The sequence below is a fragment of the Triticum aestivum genome, chromosome 1B (genome assembly GCF_018294505.1).
Source record: "Triticum aestivum cultivar Chinese Spring chromosome 1B, IWGSC CS RefSeq v2.1, whole genome shotgun sequence".
Lineage (NCBI taxonomy): Eukaryota > Viridiplantae > Streptophyta > Magnoliopsida > Poales > Poaceae > Triticum > Triticum aestivum.
In genome coordinates, this window is record NC_057795.1 from 156,088,419 (window position 1) to 156,107,889 (window position 19,471).

Consider the following 19,471-nt stretch of genomic DNA (forward strand, 5'->3'; position numbering starts at 1 on the left):
TGGCTCCTTCAATCATCAACAACGACGCGGTCCGGAGTGAGACTTTTCTCCCCGGACAGATCTTCGTATTCGGCGGCTTTGCACTGCGGGCCAATTCGGTTGGCCATCTGGAGCAGATCGAAAGCTACGCCCCAGGCCGTCAGGTCAGATTTGGAAGTCTTAACTTCATGGCTGACATCCGCGGGGACTTGATCTTCAACGGATTCGAGCCACAGCCGAGCGCGCTGCACTGTCATGATGGACATGATTTAGCTCTGCTGCCGGACAGTGCCCTGGAGGCCGCACACGAGACCGCTCCGACCCTTGATTCGGAGCCGGCCGCGCAGATCATGTACGGATGGTTAGACACCGCCTCTGGGGTTGAAACCTCTACGGTGATAGAGCCGAATACTGACTTTGTCCCTTTTGAAGCTCGTGACTCCAAGGTGCCGGACTCCTTGCCGGACTCCGAACCTCTCGCGCCCCCACCAATCGAATCCGACTGGGCACCGATCATGGAGTTCGCCGCTGCGGACATCTTTCAACACTCACCTTTTGGCGATGTTTTGAGCTTGCTAAAATATCTCTCGTTATCAGGAGAGCCCTGGCCGGACTGCGGTCAGGACGGTTGGGATGCGGACGACGAAGAAATTCAAGACCCACCCACCACCCACTTAGTAGCCGCTGTCGATGATCTAACTGACATGCTAGACTTCGACTCCGACGACATCGACGGTATGGACGACGATGCCGGAGATGACCAAGAACCAACGCCTACTGGGCACTGGAAAGCCACCTCATCATACGACATATACATGGTGGATATCCCAAAGGATGGGAATGGCGAAGGAACAGCGGAGGAAGACCCATCCAAGAAACAACCCAAGCGTCGGCGTCAGCAGCGCCGCTCTAAATCCCGCCACAGCAAGAATGGCGATTCCGGCACCGGAGATAATAATACCCCAGATAGTGCCGAAGACAACCCCCTCCAGCAAGATTCAGCGCAGGAGGACGGAGATGCTAGACCTCATGAGAGAGTGGCAGACGAAGAGGTCAAGGATGATAATTACATGCCTCCCTCCAGAGACGAGGCAAGCCTCGACGACGACGAATTTGTCGTGCCTGAGGATCCCGTCGAACAAGAGCGTTTTAAACGCAGGCTTATGGCCACGGCAAACAGCCTCAAGAAAAAGCAGCAATAGCTTAGAGCTGATCAGGATCTGCTAGCCGACCGATGGACTGAAGTCCTTGCGGCCGAAGAGCATGAGCTCGAACGCCCCTCCAAAAGCTACCCCAAACGCAAGTTGCTCCCCCGATTAGAGGAGGAGGCATATAAACCTGCATCACCAGAGCACAATACGGCTGACCGGCCACCTCGCGGCCGCGACAGAGAGGCCTCTAGGCCTTTCACTATAACCGTACCCCGGCACCGCTCGAACAACACAAGGCCACAGGGGAATGCTCCGGACTTGCGAGATATATTGGAGGATAAGGCAAGACAATCAAGATCGATCTACGGATCGTGTGGGCGCCCCATGATACATGACGACAACCGTCGCGCCGGACACAGTAAGTCCGGCCAGGCCGAACACAATAGACAAAGCTCGTTGGAGCTTCGTCGCGATATAGCCCAATACAGAGGCGCCGCACACCCACTATGCTTCACAGACGAAGTAATGGATCATCAAATCCCCGAAGGGTTTAAACCCGTGAATATCGAATCCTATGACGGCACAACAGACCCCGCGGTTGGATCGAAGACTATCTCCTTCATATCCACATGGCCCGCGGTGACGATCTTCATGCCATCAAATACCTCCCACTCAAGCTTAAAGGACCAGCTCGACATTGGCTTAACAGCTTGCCAGCAGAATCAATCGGATGTTGGGAGGACCTGGAAGCCGCATTCCTTGATAACTTCCAGGGCACGTATGTGCGACCACCAGACGCTGACGACCTAAGCCACATAATTCAGCAGCCAAACGAATCGGCCAGACAATTATGGACATGGTTCTTAACTAAGAAGAATCAAATCATCGACTGTCCGGATGCGGAGGCCCTCGCAGCCTTCAAACATAACATCCGCGACAAGTGGCTTGCCCGGCACCTGGGACAGGAAAAGCCGAAATCCATGGCAGCCTTCACATCACTCATGACCCGCTTTTGCGCAGGGGAGGACAGCTGGCTAGCTCGCAGCAACAACCTCAGCAAAAATTCCGGTAGTCCGGATACCAAGGATCGCAATGGCAGGTCACGTCCAACAAGAACAAATGCCGCATTAACGGCGACAATAATGAGGATACGACAGTCAACACCGGATTCAGAGGCTCGAAACCCGGTCAGCGGAAGAAGCCATTCAAAAGAACTACTACGGGTCCGTCCAATTTGGACCGAATACTCGACCGCTTGTGCCACATACACGGCACCCCCGAAAAGCCAGCCAACCACACCAACAGGGACTGTTGGGTATTCAAGCAGGCAGGCAAGCTAATCGCCGAAAACAATGACAAGGGGTTGCACAGCGATGACGAAGAAGAGACCCGACCGCCGAACAACAGAGGACAGAAGGGTTTTCCCCCACAAGTGCGGACGGTGAATATGATATACGCAACCCACATACCCAAGAGGGAGCGGAAGCATGCACTCAGGGACGTATACGCGATGGAGCCAGTCGCCCCGAAGTTCAACCCATGGTCCTCTTGCCCGATCACTTTTGATCGAAGGGACCACCCCACCAGCATCCGCCACGGCGGATTCGCCGCATTGGTTTTAGACCCAATCGTCGATGGATTTCACCTCACCAGAGTCCTGATGGACGGCAGCAGTAGCCTGAACCTGCTTTATCAGGACACAGTCCGCAAGATGGGCATAGACCCCTCAAGGATTAAACCCACAAAGACGACCTTCAAAGGCGTCATACCAGGTGTAGAGGCCAATTGTATGGGCTCAGTCACACTGGAAGTGGTCTTTGGATCACCGAATAACTTCCGAAGTGAGGAGTTAATCTTCGATATAGTTCCGTTCCGCAGCAGCTATCATGCTTTGCTCGGACGGACCGCGTTTGCAAAGTTCAACGCGGTGCCGCACTACGCATACCTCAAGCTCAAGATGCCAGGCCCTCGAGGAGTCATCACGGTCAACGGAAACACCGAGCGCTCCCTCCGAACGGAGGAACATACAGCGGCTCTCGCGGCAGAAGTACAATGCAGCCTCTTAAGGCAATTCTCGAGTCCGGCCGTTAAGCGACCAGACACGGCCAAACGCGCCTGAAGTAACCTACAACAAGACCACCTGGCACATTCTGAGCACGCATAGCAATGCGACCCCAACCCTAGCCCTCGCAAGATTGCAAGACTGGTCCTTCGCATACATCATGACGCTCTGGAGATACCATGGGCATAGGGGAAGGGGCACGACCACGACAGGCCCAGAATGCGGCTCAACCACATCAGGGCTCCTAAGTGTGTCATTTCTTTTTTTTTTCCTTTTTTTTCTTACCCACAGGACTATGTTCACCAGAGGCCCTGTCCGACAGTAGACCGGCCGAACTCACGATGCAACAGCCAGGGAAGGAGAAAGGCTGCGACGAATATCCAGGTGGTCTCCCTTACGAGCATTTAATCTGTTTTATACACCACTCCGCAGCCTACCCCTGGAAGGGGACATGTTTAACAGTCCCGTCCTTGCTTATCGCACTATTTGTATCGTTCTGCATTCATAGCAGTACTTCTTGAATAAAACAATGCAGCACCTTTTTGCTTATAATTGCATTTCTTTCTTATACATATGTTCATTTACGACATGTTGCATCCGTATACTTTGGTACGGCTAAAAACACCAGGGGCTTATGTTCCCCACATCATGGTGTGATAAGTCCGATCACTTTCACAAGTGCGGCACTCTGAACTTATAGCATTATATGCATCAGCTCCGAATCATGTCTTGGGTCAATAGTTGGGTTTGCCCGGCTCCCATGTTTTGGTACCTTACGTTCCGTTGTATCGGCTAAGGTAGCACTAGGAGAACCACTGCGATTGCGCCCCAGTTGAGCTGGGTTAACGCCTCAGTGGAGAAAGCTAAAACTGACCGTCATGATGAGGCGAGAGCCGGTCGCTGTTCGAGAGGTTTTTTCGAGTCCCTAAGGACTTATGCCGCTTAGAGCGAGGAACCGACTTTGTCCGGCCCAGGCGTGGATAGCGCCCCGAATTCGGCCTTCCGAACACTAGGGGCTTCGCCGAAATTTAAAATTATAGAATTCTATGGCTAAGTGAGAGTGTTCAAGCATTATATGTCCGGTTGCCTAGTTCGTCGTGTTGAGCGCCTCCCTAGATGGACCCAAATATGGGAACAAGAGTGCTCAAATTTATATCGAACACCCCAGCACTCGTGGCATGGGAGCTGAAGCCGACGACTTGCCATCACTCAGATTTGATAAACAGCCGCACAGAAGGTAATATTTTAAATCAACAAGCGTTGCTTAGCACATATGAACAAAGTTTTCTGCGCACAGGATAACAAAATGCGAGTTTACTCAAATATTACATTATTGGAGCACTCACCCGCAATAGTGCGGGCACCCTTCAGGACACTCTTATAATACATCATGGGCGTGCGATACTCCTTGCCCGGCGGTGGCGCGTTCGTCACAGGCTTCTCAGCATCCATCTTGCCCCAGTGCACCTTAGCACGGGCAAGGGCCCTACGGGCACCTTCAATACAGGCGGATTGCTTGATGACCTCAACCCATGGACACGCATCCACCAGCCACCGCACCGGGCCGAAGTAGCTCCCAGGCATGGCCTCATTAGGCCACAACCAAACTATGAGGCCCTTCATGGCCTGTTCGGCCACCTTGTGGAGCTCGACTAGCTGCTTCAGCTGGTCGCTAAGGGGAACCGGATGTCCGGCCTCAGCATACTGAGACCAGAAGACCTTCTCCGTCGAGCTCCCCTCCTCGGCCCTGTAGAAAGCGGCAGCATCGGACACGCTGCGGGGCAGATCTGCAAACGCTCCTCGAGAGCTCCGAATTCGGGTAAGTAACACGTAATCCACATCCACATGCTTGCTTTGCATGAAAAATGCCTTACCCGACGCTATTTTCTTCAACGCCTCGATTTCCTGGAGGGCCTTGTAGGCTTCGGCCTTAGCGGCTTTGGCACTCTCAAGAGCCGATGCAAGCTCGGACTCTCGAGTCTTCGAGTCACGCTCCAAACTCTCATGTTTTTCCACGAGAGCCTGGAGCTCTTGCCATACCTCCGCCACCCGCGCCTCCTGCTTCTCTCGCTCGGCGCGCTCCGCGGCCTCATTACGTTCGGCCACGGACACTGCCTCCTTCAGGGTCGCCACCTCATTTGTGGCCCCTGCAATACCCATGTTATCCTTGTCATTCTTTTTGCAACCAAATCCTTTTCTGTAAGGTACAACTTTAATAAGGTGCTACTCACCTTCTTTGTCCTCGAGTTGCTTCTTGGCACAGCTGTGCTCGTTCTCGGACCGCTCGAGGTTTTGCTTCAAAGCATTGACCTCCGCAGTCAGTGCGGCAGAGGTCAGCAGGGTAGCCTGCAATCCCATACCGACATACTTTTTATGACTCCTGCGTATATCTTTTTAGATCCTCAGTCCGGCTTTTCTTTCCGAACACCGAACCGAGCATCAGGGGCTACTGTCCATGCGGTACTATTTTACATATATTAATATTCTTACCTCAAAGCCTGATAGAAGGCTGCTGCAGGCTTCGGTCAGCCCGCCTTTGGCGAGCTGGACCTTCTGAATCACCGCACTCATGACAGTGCGGTGTTCCTCCTTGATGGAAGTGCCGTTGAGCGCCTCCAGCAAGTTATCTGGCGCCTCTGGTTGGACGGAGGCCGCCGGTGCCACGGTCTTACCCTTCTTGCGAAGGGTCCACCCGCCGGACTCCGAAACCACTGCAGGTTCCGGTGCGGAGTCCGACACGAAGTCCGGGAGGTCGCCTTGTGCTACCTCCGGGTCCTCCTCCTCCGGATGGGTCCCTCTCTGGGATCCCACCTCGACGTCGTCAGCGTCACGGGGAGAAGAAGCGGTTGGAAGTGAAGTGCTGTTCACATTCGATGAACCCAAGGACCCGCTCGACGAAGCGGGAAGATCGTCCTTGGGCGGAATGCAGGGTTGTATGCGGCGTTAGAAAGACACCAAGTGGCGAAAAGACAAGTCATGAAGTCATTCGGGAGTCCGGATACTTACAATCTCGCCAGGGGCTTGGCCCTCGGAGGCCAATCCCCGTCGTCGTCACCGGCGTTGGCAGAACAGTCCGGTGGAAGAGTTCTTCCCTTCTTGGACCCTTCGGCCTCCCTCGTTGGGGAGGCCCTCCTTTTCTTCCCTCCCCCGATGGGGGAGAGGCCCTTTTCTTATTCTCCTCGTCCTTGTGGGAGGAGTCCGCCTCGGAGTCATCGGACACCTGAAAACGGGAATTCTTTCGAGTACCCGTGGCCTCCTTCTTGGCCTTCTTCTCCGGCACCACATGGGGTGCCGGAACCAGCAGCCCGCCCAGATGGTCATCCACTGGGTCTTCTGGCAAGGGGGCCGGACAGTTAGTCTGCTCGGCCTTCTTCAGCCAGTCCTGTCAAAGGAAAGGGAGTTTAGATCCCGCATAGAGTCAAACTATGAAAAACAAGTATCCCGTAAAGGGTAAAATCATTTACCTCGTCAGCCGGACGCTGCGAGCGGAATCCGCGATCTTTGGTAGCGGATGCGGGGGCCTCGGCGCCCTTAAAAAGCACCTTCCAGGCATCTTCATACCTAGTGTCGAAGAGCCCGCTCAAGGTTCGGTGCTGAGCCGGATCGAACTCCCACAGTTTAAAGGCCCGTTGTTGGCACGGGAGGATCCGGCGGATAAGCATGACCTGGACAATGTTGACAAGCTTGAGCTTCTTGTCCACCAGCTTCTGGATACAGGCTTGGAGTCCGGTCAGCTCCTCCGAATCGCCCCAAGTCAGGCCACTCTCCTTCCAAGAGGTGAGCCGTGTGGGGATGCCAGATCTGAATTCGGGGGCCGCTGCCCATTTGGGGTCACGCGGCTCGGTGATGTAGTACCACCCCGATTGCCACCCCTTGATGGTTTCCACGAAGGCGCCCTCGAGCCAAGTAACGTTGGGTATCTTGCCCACCATGGCGCCTCCGCATTCCGCTTGATTCCCCTTCACGACCTTCGGCTTGACATTAAAGATCTTGAGCCACAAGCCGAAGTGGGGCTGGATGCAGAGGAAGGCCTCACACACGACGATAAACGCCGAGATGTTGAGGATGAAATTCGGGGCCAGATCATGGAAATCCAGGCCGTAGTAGAACATGAGCCCCCGGACAAAGGGGTGAAGTGGGAAGCCCAGTCCGCGGAGGAAATGGGGAAGGAATACCACCCTCTCATGGGGCCTGGGGGTGGGGATGAGCTGCCCCTTGTTGGGGAGCCGGTGCGCGATGTCGCTGGACAGGTATCCGGTGCCGCACTGCCTCTTGATGTGCCCCTCCGTGATGGAGGAGGCCATCCATTTGCCTCCCGCTCCGGACATGGCTGGAGGAGGTCGAGGCGAGATGTGCGGACTTGGGCACTGGAGCTCGAGTGCATGGAGATGGATAAGCAAAGGAGGAAGAAGGCGTAGGTGAAAAGGTGGATCCTTATCCCCTTATATATGGACGGACGAAACTATGCGTCCCCACCGGCCTGGTAAAACTCGCTTTTCTCCCAAGCGCCGCAATCAATGGCGCGGTTGGGTTACCCACGTCCGTATTGATGAGAATCCCGGAATAGGGGGAGCACGATCTCTGCTTCAACAAGACGTGCCAAGGAAACCGCTTCGCTAAATGTGCTGAGGCGGTGTAATAAAAACAATTCGAGTGAAGGCTTGGTTGTGGTGTGACGTCACACCACGAAATACGTCAACAGATTGAACTTGTGTAAATATTATTCTCTCTACGATGGAGTGTGGAACTTATTTTTGCAGAGTCGGACACTATCCTGGTGTTCACAATCTTCTACAAATTATTCGGAGAAGGAACCCGCCTTGCAATGCCGAAGACAATATGTGCGCCGGACTCGTCGTCATTGAAGCCTGGTTCAGGGGCTACTGAGGGAGTCCTTGACTAGGGGGTGTCCAGATAGCCGAACTATCATAATCGGCCGGACTCCAGGACTATGAAGATACAAGATTGAAGACTTCGTCCCGTGTCCGGATGGGACTTTCCTTGGCGTGGAAGGCAAGCTTGGCAACACGGATATGTAGATCTCCTACCATTGTAACCGACTCTGTGTAACCCTAGCCCTCTCCGGTGTCTATATAAACCGGATGGTTTTAGTCCGTAGGACAACAACAATAACAACAATCATACCATAGGCTAGCTTCTAGGGTTGAGCCTCCTTGATCTCGTGGTAGATCTACTCTTGTAATACCCACATCATCAATATCAATCAAGCAGGACGTAGGGTTTTACCTCCATCAAGAGGGCCCGAACCTGGGTAAAACATCGTGTCCCTTGTCTCCTGTTACCATCTGCCTAGACGCATAGTTCGGGACCCCTACCCGAGATCCGCCGGTTTTGACACCGACAACGGTGCACAAGAAGATTTCATATGCCACAAGCAGTTTGAATGAAGCATTTACGAGCCTGCTCAGAGGCTTTGAGGTATGTAGTGAAAAATACACTATTTTTGGGTGTGAGGCACGCGCTAGGTGTGCTCCATATGGATAGTAGCCCCTGAGACTCTAGTTGCCCGCCCTAGGCGGCAAACGGGGGATCACATAGTTTGTACATATGCACAGGTATCTAAGGGTCCGGCAGCCGACCAGTCCGTTGAAGTTGCCGAACTAAGGAGGCAGATCGGATCTATTGATGTCGATATTACGCTGGTGAACAAGCGGCTGAACGAGTCACAAGGTATGTGCTCTGCTTTCCTTATTATGTTGTATAGGAAAATATGAGAGGGGCATAATATTAATGCAATATGTTTGGACTGCAGATGGTGCTGCTGTCGTGGAAGCCCTGAGGGCGGAACTTGCCCAGGCCAAGGAACAAGCTTGGGTTAGCAATGCGGCTGCCCTAAAGGCGGCCGAAGAATTGAGAGCCGAACAGGTTGCTCATCGCCGAAGCAAGGAAAAGATAGCCGAAATGGCTATGGAGTTGAAAAATGCCGCCGACCGGTATGAGCTCCTTGAAAAGGAGAATCAGGTTAATTTGGCTGACCTGAACAAGGTACTTAATGCCACCAAGGAGATGCGGACCAAAGTCAGGGGTGTGCGGGAGGAGCTTCGACAGGCCGGTAAAATCGCGGCTGGGGGCTCCTACTTACTGCGGACGAAGTTTTTGGATCCGAAGTATTCTCCCCTGGATGGACGCTGGAGTCCTGCAGACGCGTATGCGGACTTGGCGAAGAGTACAGCTGATGCAACCAAGTTTTTCGAGGATCAAGGTGATAAAGAAGTGGAGAAGCTTTTCTGGTCGCAATTCAATGCTCCCGCGTGCCCGCTGCCGTTAAGTGAGAAGATGGCTGTTGTGGCGAAGCTTCACATGTTTTCTGGGCTTGCAATGCGGTCTGTAATAGACCATCTTTGGCTAAAGGGGCCTAAGCCGGATAGTTACTTTGGTTTGGTGCAACAGTTCCTTGGGGCCGTATCTCAGATCGACGCCATGAGAAGGTCGGCGTGCATAGAGGGTGCACGAATGGCTCTTGCCCGTGTTAAAGCATATTGGACATATATGGAGGCCACCATTTTAGCGACCCAGAATCCGGCGGGCGGCCAGTATCCGGCCGAGCACTACTTGGCGCAGGTAACAGAAGGTGCCCGCTTAATAGAGGCGCAGTGCTCGAAGAATGTCTTGTTCGAGTGACAAATCGAATCATTGTAAAAACAATGTTATTTTGATTATGAGGCTATATTTATACTTTGTGCCCGAAAGTATTATTTATGCCTCCAGTGCGGCCATTTTTATGTCTATGGGTAATTCTGAAAGTTAGCAGTCGTTGGCTTCAGCCCCCACGCATACAATGCGGGGGTGTTCGCGAAAAATATGCATAATCACACTTGTTCCAACGTCTTGGTCCATTAAGGAGGTGATCGCTCATCGAACTAGGCAACCGGACTATATAGCTGTAACACTTTCACTTAGCCATAGGAGTTTGACAGTGGGGCTACTATGTAGCCCCTAGTACTTTTGCGTGCATCCGAATATGGGCGCATATGTACATGGCCGGGAAACGGCCCTTCGTTAATGCGGAGGAATCCTAAAGATTCCGGTAAGTCTTCGAGTGGTTGAACAGTCTCGCGCTGTATCATGACAGTCAGTTTTTGGCTTTCTCTACTGAGGTGCTCATCCGGAATAACCAGGGCACAATCGCAGTAGTTCTCCTTTGGCCGCCTTAACCGATAAGAACGAAACATAAGGCGACAAACTAAGGAGCCTGGCAAACCCAACATTTGACCAAAGACATGATTCGGAGCTGATGCATATAAGGCCAAACTCGTGATGCTGAACACTCCCGAAGGTATTCGGACTTTATAGCAGAAAATGGGCTAAAGAATGCCCATTCATTATAAACCCTGTATTTCCAGGTACGTGCATTAGTCTGTCGTGGCGAAATGCCAATAACGGCAGTATCCTCTGTGGGTATGGAACCCATGGGATGTTTAAACAACAAGAGGCAATAGAAAAGGTTTACACAGGGGCTTAATCTAAAAAGAAACCTTTTGAGCAGGGCCCTGCTGCATGTCTGTGCCTTTGTCTCCGTTGTGCCGTATCCTGGAAGGGTATCACGTGAACGTTGTCTGTAAAAAAGAAAACTCGTGTAGGAGAGTACAACATAAGTATGCGATGGATTGTAAAAGTGTAAGATGTTGGCCTGCCAATAAGGTTGAGCCAAGTGTGGGGCTATATTAAGTATTTATAGCCCCTGGTGTCCTCTATGGGATTACATATATGGTGCCCTGGTTCAGTTTTATCCAGGCTGCCGGACTCGTCTAACCGTGTCTGTGGTCTTAATGACCAGTCATGTTTTCTGATATTGGAGGCCGCTTATAGTCCGTCCGCTAGGGCCGTCGTGTGTTCCTCTGCACGTGAAGAGCGCTCTGTGTTTCCATTAACGGTGATGACGCCACGTGGACCGGGCATCTTGAGTGTAAGGTAGGCATAGTGCGGTAATGCGTTGAAGCGGACGAAGGCCATTCTTCCAAGCAATGCCTGATAGCCGCTTTGGAGGGGTGCGATGGTGAAGAGTAGTTCTTCGCTTCTGGAGTTTCCTGGGGAGCCGAATGTTACCTCCAGTATGACGGAGCCCCTGCCGTAGGCTTCAACACATGGTATCACCCCTTCAAAGGTGGTGTTGCTTTGACTAATTCTGGATCGGTCTATCCCCATGCTGCGGACAGTGTCCTTGTATATTAAATTGAGGCTGCTGCCGCCATCCATGAGGACGTGGGTGAGATGGTATCCGTCGATTATTGGGTCAAGCACCAAGGCCTCGGATCCTCCGTGACGAATACTAGTTAGGCAGTCCGTGTGATTGAAGGTGATCGGACAAGCCATCCAGTAGTTAGGTGTGGGTATGATGGGCTCTGTATCGTACGCGTCTCTGAGCGCGCGTTCGTGCCTTCTCGTGGATGTGTGAGTCGCGTGGATCATGTTTATTGTTTTAACCTCCGGTGGGAATTTTTTCTGTCCCCCAGTGTTTGGCTGGCGAGGTTTATCCTTGTCTTCACTTGGTGTTTCCCTTCCCTTGTGTTCGGCATTTAATTTTCCGGCCTGCTTGAAGACCTAACACTCTCTATGTGTGTGGTTCGTAGGTTTGTCGGGGGTGCCATTAATTTGGCACAGTCTGTCCAGGACTCTGTTCAGACCGGACGGTCCCTCTTTACCGCCTTTAAATGGCTTCTTTTGTTGATAAGGTCGAGAGCCCCTGAATCCGGCATTGACCGTTGTGTTGTCCGGGCTCTCTTCCTTGTTTTGGGTTTGTTTTTATTACACCGTGGCTTCCTGTTGCCGTCCCTTATTTCGGATGTGCTTGGGTCGCTGGTGCCTTTACGGGCCAACTAGCTATCTTCACCCGCGCAAAAGCGGGTCATAAGGCTTGTTAAGGCTGCCATTGTCCTTGGCTTTTCTTGGCCGAGGTGAGCCACTCGTCGCGGATGCTGTGTTTGAATGCCGCTTAGGCTTCGGCATTCGGACAATCGACATTTTGATTCTTCTTAGTGAGGAATCTGTTCCAAAGCTTGTGGGCGGACTCTCCGGGCTGTTGGATTATGTGACTTAAATCGTCCGCATCCGAAGGCCGGACATAAGTCCCTTGAAAATTGGCCCTGAAAGCATCCTCGAGTTCCTCCCAACTCCCAATTGAATTTTCGGGGAGGCTCTTCAACCAGTGTCGAGCTGGTCCCTTCAACTTGAGGGGAAGGTATTTGATGGCGTGGAGGTCATCCCCACGAGCCATGTGTATATGCAGGATAAAATCCTCGATCCAGACCCCTGGGTCTGTCGTTCCGTCGTATGCCTCTATATTCACAAGTTTAAAACCCTATGGAAATTCATGGTCCAGTACTTCTTTGGTAAAGCACAGGGGGTGAGCAGCCCCTTTGTATCTGGACGTGTTGTGGCATGCCGTCGGCTGTTGTTGTGGCGGGTGTTTATTCCGAACTGGTATTTGGTTGGTATGATCGTTTTGGTGACCATAGTCCCTTGCCGGGGTGTGTCCCTTAGATACGTAGATGGACCTGGCCGCGCCGGCTTTCTTATCCAGGTGCTCACGTAGATCGTGCGCGGCGTCGGTAGCCACTCTGCTGCGGTTATGAAGCGGTACATCTGGCCTCCTGGTCGTGTTATTCTTTGGTGGAACGGCCTCGTCGTCGGATTTTGGCAGTAGCTTGCGTTTTGGGTAGCTCTTTGTATGGCGATCGTCGCCGTATCTTTCTTCGGTGTCTAGCACTTTGTTCCACCTACGATTGAGCGTTTCCTGTGCGGCCTTTAGCCGTTGCTTCTGCTTCTTTAGACTTCTTGCAGTGGCCATAAGCTTTCTGTGGAGGTTATCTCATTCCACGCATTTTTCCGGGATGATGAATGCATCGTCATCCGGATTGTGTTCTTGTGCTGGGTCGGTTTGATGAACTCGTCCCTCGGGATCATTGTGTTGGGGCATCCGCTCAGAACTGTGTTCGGCGTGACCTGGCTCGTCCTGCTCCATCCCTGGGTCCGTATGGTCATTGTTGCCTTCGGAGTTGACTGGAGTATCGATCCTTCTGGCGCTCTTGTCGCTATTTTTACTATTGCTGGACTTGGAATGGCGTCTGTGCCGTCGCTTTGGTTTTTGCCCAGGGGTTTTATCTTCCGGATTGTCGCCGTCCTCCTCCTTAGGCATGTCCACCATGTATATATCGTATGAAGGGGTGGCTGCCCGCCGTCCTGTGAGCGGTGGTTCCTGTTCTTCTCCTGCATCGTCGTCCATACCGTCGATGTCTTCGGAGTCGAAGTCAAGCACGTCGGTTAGATCGTCGACCGTGGCAATGAAGTGGGTGGTGGGTGGGCAACGAGTTCCTTCGTCGCCTGCTTCCCACTCGAGCCGGACATAGTTCGGCCAAGAGTCTCTTGTCAAAGAGAGAGATTTTAACGAGTTCAGCATGTCGCCAAAGGGCGAGTGCTAGAAGATATCCGTAGCGGTAAACTCCATTACCGGAGCCTAGCCAGGCTCGGCGGGATCGGGAGCGCGCGGACTGGGACCTACAGCCGGATACGAGTCCGGGGGTCCAGTGTCACAGGCTTCCTTAGAGGTAAGGTATGTGATCGGCTCTACCGCCGATGAGTGTGCGGCCTGCGGGGCAGGGTCCATCCACTCGTCCTTGGGCCATGCAATCTGCTCCAGATTTAGGTCTGAGGCTACTACAGGGGTGATATCCCAAGCATTGTCCGACAGCGGGTCTAAGCCGTGCTCATCGTGACTATCCAGCACTCCTGGCTCAGGCCTGATTCCGTCAAAGATCAAGTCTCCGCAGATATCGGTCATGTAGTTCAGGTTTCCGAACCTGACCTGGTGGCCAGGGGCATAGCTGTCGATCTGCTCCAGATGGCCAAGCGAATTGGCCCGCAGTGCGAAGCCGCCGAACACGTAGATCTGCCCGGGGAGAAAAGTCTCGCCCTAGACCGTGTTGTTGATGATTGAGGGCGCCATCAAGCCTCGCAGCGACGATACAGAGGAACTCTCAATGAAAGCACCAATGTCGGTGTCAAAACTGGCCGATCTCGGGTAGGGGGTCCCGATCTATGCGTCTTAGGCTGATGGTAACAGGAAGCAAGGAACACAATGTTTACCCAGGTTCGGGCCCTCTCGATGGAGGTAAAACCCTACTTCCTGCTTGATTAATATTGACGATATGAGTAGTACAAGAGTAGATCTACCATGAGATCGTAAAGGCTAAACCCTAGAAGCTAGCCTATGATGATTATGGTTGTAATTGTGATCGGCCTTCTAAGGACTAACCTCTCCGGTTATATAGATACCGGAGAGGGCTAGGGTTTACATGGAGTCATTTACAAGGAAGGAAATACAATATCCGGATCGCCAAGCTTGTCTTCCACGCAAAAGAGAGTCCCATCCGGACACGGGACGGAGTCTTGAGTCTTGTATCTTCACGCTCCAATAGTCCGGATGATGTATATAGTCCGGCTGTCCGGATACCCCCTAATCCAGGACTCCCTCACCTGCTTCCCGGAGTTCCTTGACGTTCTCCTCTGTAATAGAGGAAGCCATCCACTTGCCCTGCGTTCCAGATCTGGACATGGCTAGGGTGCTTGGTGGCGATGGGAAAGATTGAAACTTGGGCGCTGGAGCTCGAGGGCAGATGGGCTGAGGAGAAAGAAGGCGTGAGGTAAAAAGACGGATCCTTATCTTCTTATAAAGGAAGTGGATATCAAGCGTCCCCCCACAAGCCTTAAACCTCGCCTATTCCCAAGGGGACATGCGAACAACATGGTTGGATTACCCAAACCCGTATTGATGAGAATCCCATGATAAGGGGACACGATCTCTGCTTTGACAAGACGTGTCATTGGTCGTGCCTCAAAACACGAAGCAGGGGCTGTAAAACGGTTCAGAATAATAACAAGGCCAGAACATAATGTCTCACCGAAAAAGTTGCCCGTGGATGTGACTTATTTTGTTTTAAGTATTTTTGCCCTTACTGCTTAGGGTTGTAGTTGTTAAACAGAGCCGCATACAACTCTTATATACGAAGGATTGCTTTGGAGTATTCGGAGAAGGAACCTGCCTTGCAATGCCGAAGACAATCTATGCGCCGGGTACATCGTCATTGAAGCCCGATTCAGGGGTTACTGAGGGAGTCCTGGATTATGGGGTCCTCAGGGAGCCGGCTTATGTTACATGGGCCGGACTAATGCACCGTGAAGATATAAGATAGAAGGCCCTCCCTCATGTCCAGATGGGACTCTCCTTTGCGTGGATGGCAAGCTTGGCATTCAGATAATGTATCTTCCTTTCTCTGTAAACCAACTATGTACAACCCTAGGCCCCTCCGATGTCTATATAAACCGGAGGGTTTATTCCGTAGAGGCAATAACAACCATACATGCTAGACATCTAGGGTTTAGCCATTACGATCTCAAGTAGATCAACTCTTGTAATCCCTATACTCATCAAAGTCAATCAAGCAGGAAGTAGGGTATTACCTCCATTAAGAGGGCCCGAAGCTGGGTAAACATCGTGTCCCCTGCCTCCTGTTACCTTTGATCCTTAGACGCATAGTTCGGGACCCCCTACCCGAGATCTGCCGGTTTTGACACCGACAGGGAGATCAACATGAGTAGCAAAAGATTCACAAAAGGAAGCTACTATCTCAGAGTCAAGTCCATATTTAGTGCTAAACTTCCGAAAAGAATAGGTATTCATAAAAGATTTGACACAATCAAACTTAGGTTCAATACCTAACTCTTTACCTTCGTCGAGTTCCCATTCTTCAAAGTTGCATTTAATTCTTTCTAAAAGATCCCACCAAAATTCAATAGTCTTCTTCATAAAAGAACCAGTACAAGAAGTATCGAGCATGGATTGATCATTACGAGAAAGACGAGCATAAAAATTCTGAATAATAATGTCGGTGTTCTGGGAACGGGGGTCCCCAGACTTGCCTACCTACGGCCTGCAGCGTGGCTCAGCAGCAGCCCAGTACGGCCCATCTTCATCAACCCAAGTTCAAGACCCTCGCGAGGGGCGAAGCCTCGTGGGGCGGACGACACAAGGCCTCCTCAGGGGCGGCCTCACCAGGCAGGCTCACGAGGAGGCAGAGAGATCAAGGCAAGGGGTACCTCGCGAGGTGCTCATGATGCAAGCCATGACAATCAAGGCCAGGCGGGCGCCAGCCTGCGCAGTGTCCTCGTTTCCTCTTTGGTGCAAAGGGAGCAAGTGCAGGCGCAGAGTACCGATGCATCAGGAAAAGGTTTCCATATCGGTGCAACAAGACCAAGACCAGCAGAGCGGCATGACGGAGGTCACCGTGGAGCCCAAGACAGCGTCATCGCCAGTGCCTTTGGCAGTCGAAGACCACCTTTAGTCAGGATAGCTTGTACTAGCTGTCCCCTTTCAAAATGGCCATTGTTGGCTCCCTTCCCGCTCAATATTTGGGAAGAGGACCAGGGCCTCTATAAATAGAGATAGCCACCATAGTAGAGAGGGGGGCTGATCCGAGCCTAGCTCATACACACACCACCGCCACAAGAACACCTCTCCTCGCGAGGCAGTTCTTCCTCTGTACTGTTCATCATCAGCCCAAGAGGCAATCCACCACACCACACACTGGATTAGGGTATTACACCACAACGGTGGCCAGAACCAGTATAAACCTCGTGTCTCTTGTGTTGTTCATCATGTTAGCTTAGAATCGCGGCGAGGTTCTGGGCGTGTTTTGGTAGGGAGAAGATCTTCGTGTGCACCCCAGAGTTCGAACCTTAAGGGTTTTGCCGGAACCCGATATCCGACATTTGGCGGCCAGATAGGGGTGCGCCGGAATCTCCTTTCCGCTGATCTGTGTTCCACTGCTTCGTCGCATCCATGTCCGGTGACCCGACGACCACCGCCAACCCTTGAGTGGCATGGCCAGCCCATGCCGCGCCACCTACCCAAGATGACCTCAACCCCGTGCCTCAGGCAGCCCGCGCTCCGCAGAACGCTGCAGGGCGCGGGCGACACGATCAAGCGTTGCCTGCCCTCATTCTGTGGCAGGTGCGATTAGCTGCAAGGGCCTCAAACCACGCCGCGGCCACGGCGCCGCATACCCGATGGGAACAAGTGAACACGAGGGCCGCTCTCACCGTGGCTCGAGAGCTGCTGCGGTGCAGGTTGCAGGAGAGCGGCCGAGACGTGCTGCTGGAGCGCGTTGCCGAGCTCCTGGATGCTGCAGCTTCAGGGGCGCCTCCTTTCTGTGTCCATCTTCCACCCCAGGCCCCGGGTGGATCGCGGCAGCGGGCCCATCCACGCCCGTGCACCCTCAGGCGCGCCCCAAGGCTTCATCGACACCATCTCAACCATCATCGCCGGGCGTCAAGCTGCACCACCACCACCCCCGGTGAGCGAGGGCATGCACATCGCCGCCTATGGTTCGGGCGGGCCGCCGCCCTATCATCCCCAAGACGGTGCGTCGGGCCAAGCCGCATGGAGCGTGGGGCACTACGGTGAAGTCTTCGGGGCGGTGGCCTCGGAGGCCTATGTGCCCCACATGGTGGATCGGGAGTATGCACTGGAAGACGACACTGGCTCATTTCTCGGGTCAGGCTGGGAGGAAGAGACGCCAGAAGCCGAGCCTTTTCTGGAGCCCCAAGGAAGCCTCACCAACCGCGCTGGCAGCAACAACTATCGGGTACCTCTAATTCCTCAAGAGCAAGCTTATGCTAACCATGGGCTGCAGGAAGTTCAGGTCACTGCAGCGGAAGGCTGCCCCAGCTCAGCGGCCTCCCTCCTGCCAGGAGGAGCGCACTAGGGCTGCAGGAGAGGGGCCGAGAGCCAGGCCCCTCCCCACAGCGCGCGGAGCAAGGTGTTTCCCAGAGGTAGGCCCTCTGCTAGGGAGGTGCTGCAAAGCCTGCCCCCGGCAGAGGACCCGTGGTCACCGGGGGAACCGCTGGCGTCCCCTTTACCCCATTGTCGTCATCCTTTGTTTTCGGTTGCCTTCAATGGTGGTCAAGGGTGGCGCAAGGCGGGGCCCTCGTCTGGCGATATGAAGCAAGGCCGGTACCTGTGAAGAAGGCCTAGTGCCTGTGAAGCTCGCCGCCCATGACACTCTCACATAATAACGAGTTGGGGCTGTACACGCCCCGGAGTCTCCGAAGAGCCGCCCTCGGGCCTCGGGGGCTCCCTCCCACGTCCAGTGGAAGCACTTAGCTCCTGCTGGTGAGAAGACGTCGAAGACTAGACTAGGTCCCGGACGTGGCCTTTTGCTTTTTGCCCTCCTTTCTGTGGTTGAGCTTCCTTGCTTCGGATTTAAGTTGAAATTGAAATTGTGTTTGCGTATGCGGGGAGGGGTGTCTTGTCTCGTTCGTGTGTTCTCTCATGTTCTGGTTTCTGCCCTAGTCCGGAGTCCACACTAGCTGCCTCCCCCTCGTGAGCCTCTTGCGGGCGGGGTTGGGCTAAGCACACGCGTGCATGCTGTCCCGCGGTCAGCACTCGCTCTCCCGAGGCTCTCACCATGTGGTCAGCAGGTCCCCAGAGGACCCTCGGAGGATCACGGCCTCGCAAGCCTACTCAAGGCTTGTCCGGGCTAAAGGTAAACCACACCAACTAACTCACCGTAGGGCCAGTAACATTATGCAGGTGCACATTCAGCGTCGCTCCTAAAAGCATGTGGACAACAATCTTTTTACAGGAGGGGCTTCCCCTCCCAAAATGCTCTTACAACCTTCAGGGTCGCGTCTGAGCTTTTTGTGTGCAGGATAAAGAGCAGGGGGACATGAGATCAGTCAGACATATCGCTCACTGCACCCTCTTGGTCACCTTCGGAGGCATCACTGGCGCCGCTATCGTTGTCGATGGCATTGCCATCGCCATCATTGGCGCCGTCTTCACTACCATTAACCACATCACCTTCATCCGCGGCAACTATCACCCCATCATTGTCAGAAGCAAAGGCGCTAATGAGTGCATCCACGTTGTCCTCTACCCACCACGCCAGGTCGCCCCGAATGGCCTCGGGCACCGGGGCAATGGCGGCGTCGAAGTCGAAGGGGGGATCTGCGTTCTGAAGATGGCTGAAGACGCGGGAGAATGCACACCCAAGCAGGCTGCGGCTCCTCTCCTCGACAAGCTGGCGAGCCCTCTCAGAGCGATTCTCCAGGTGCGTCACCACATCAGTGAAGAATTGGAGATGGCCGGCATAGTTGGTCACATGAGGATGCAGAGCGTCTGCATTGCAGATATTGCCCAAGGCCGTGTTGGCCCTGTTCCTGAGCTCTTGGAGCATGGGGCCGTACATGTGCTCCAGCATCT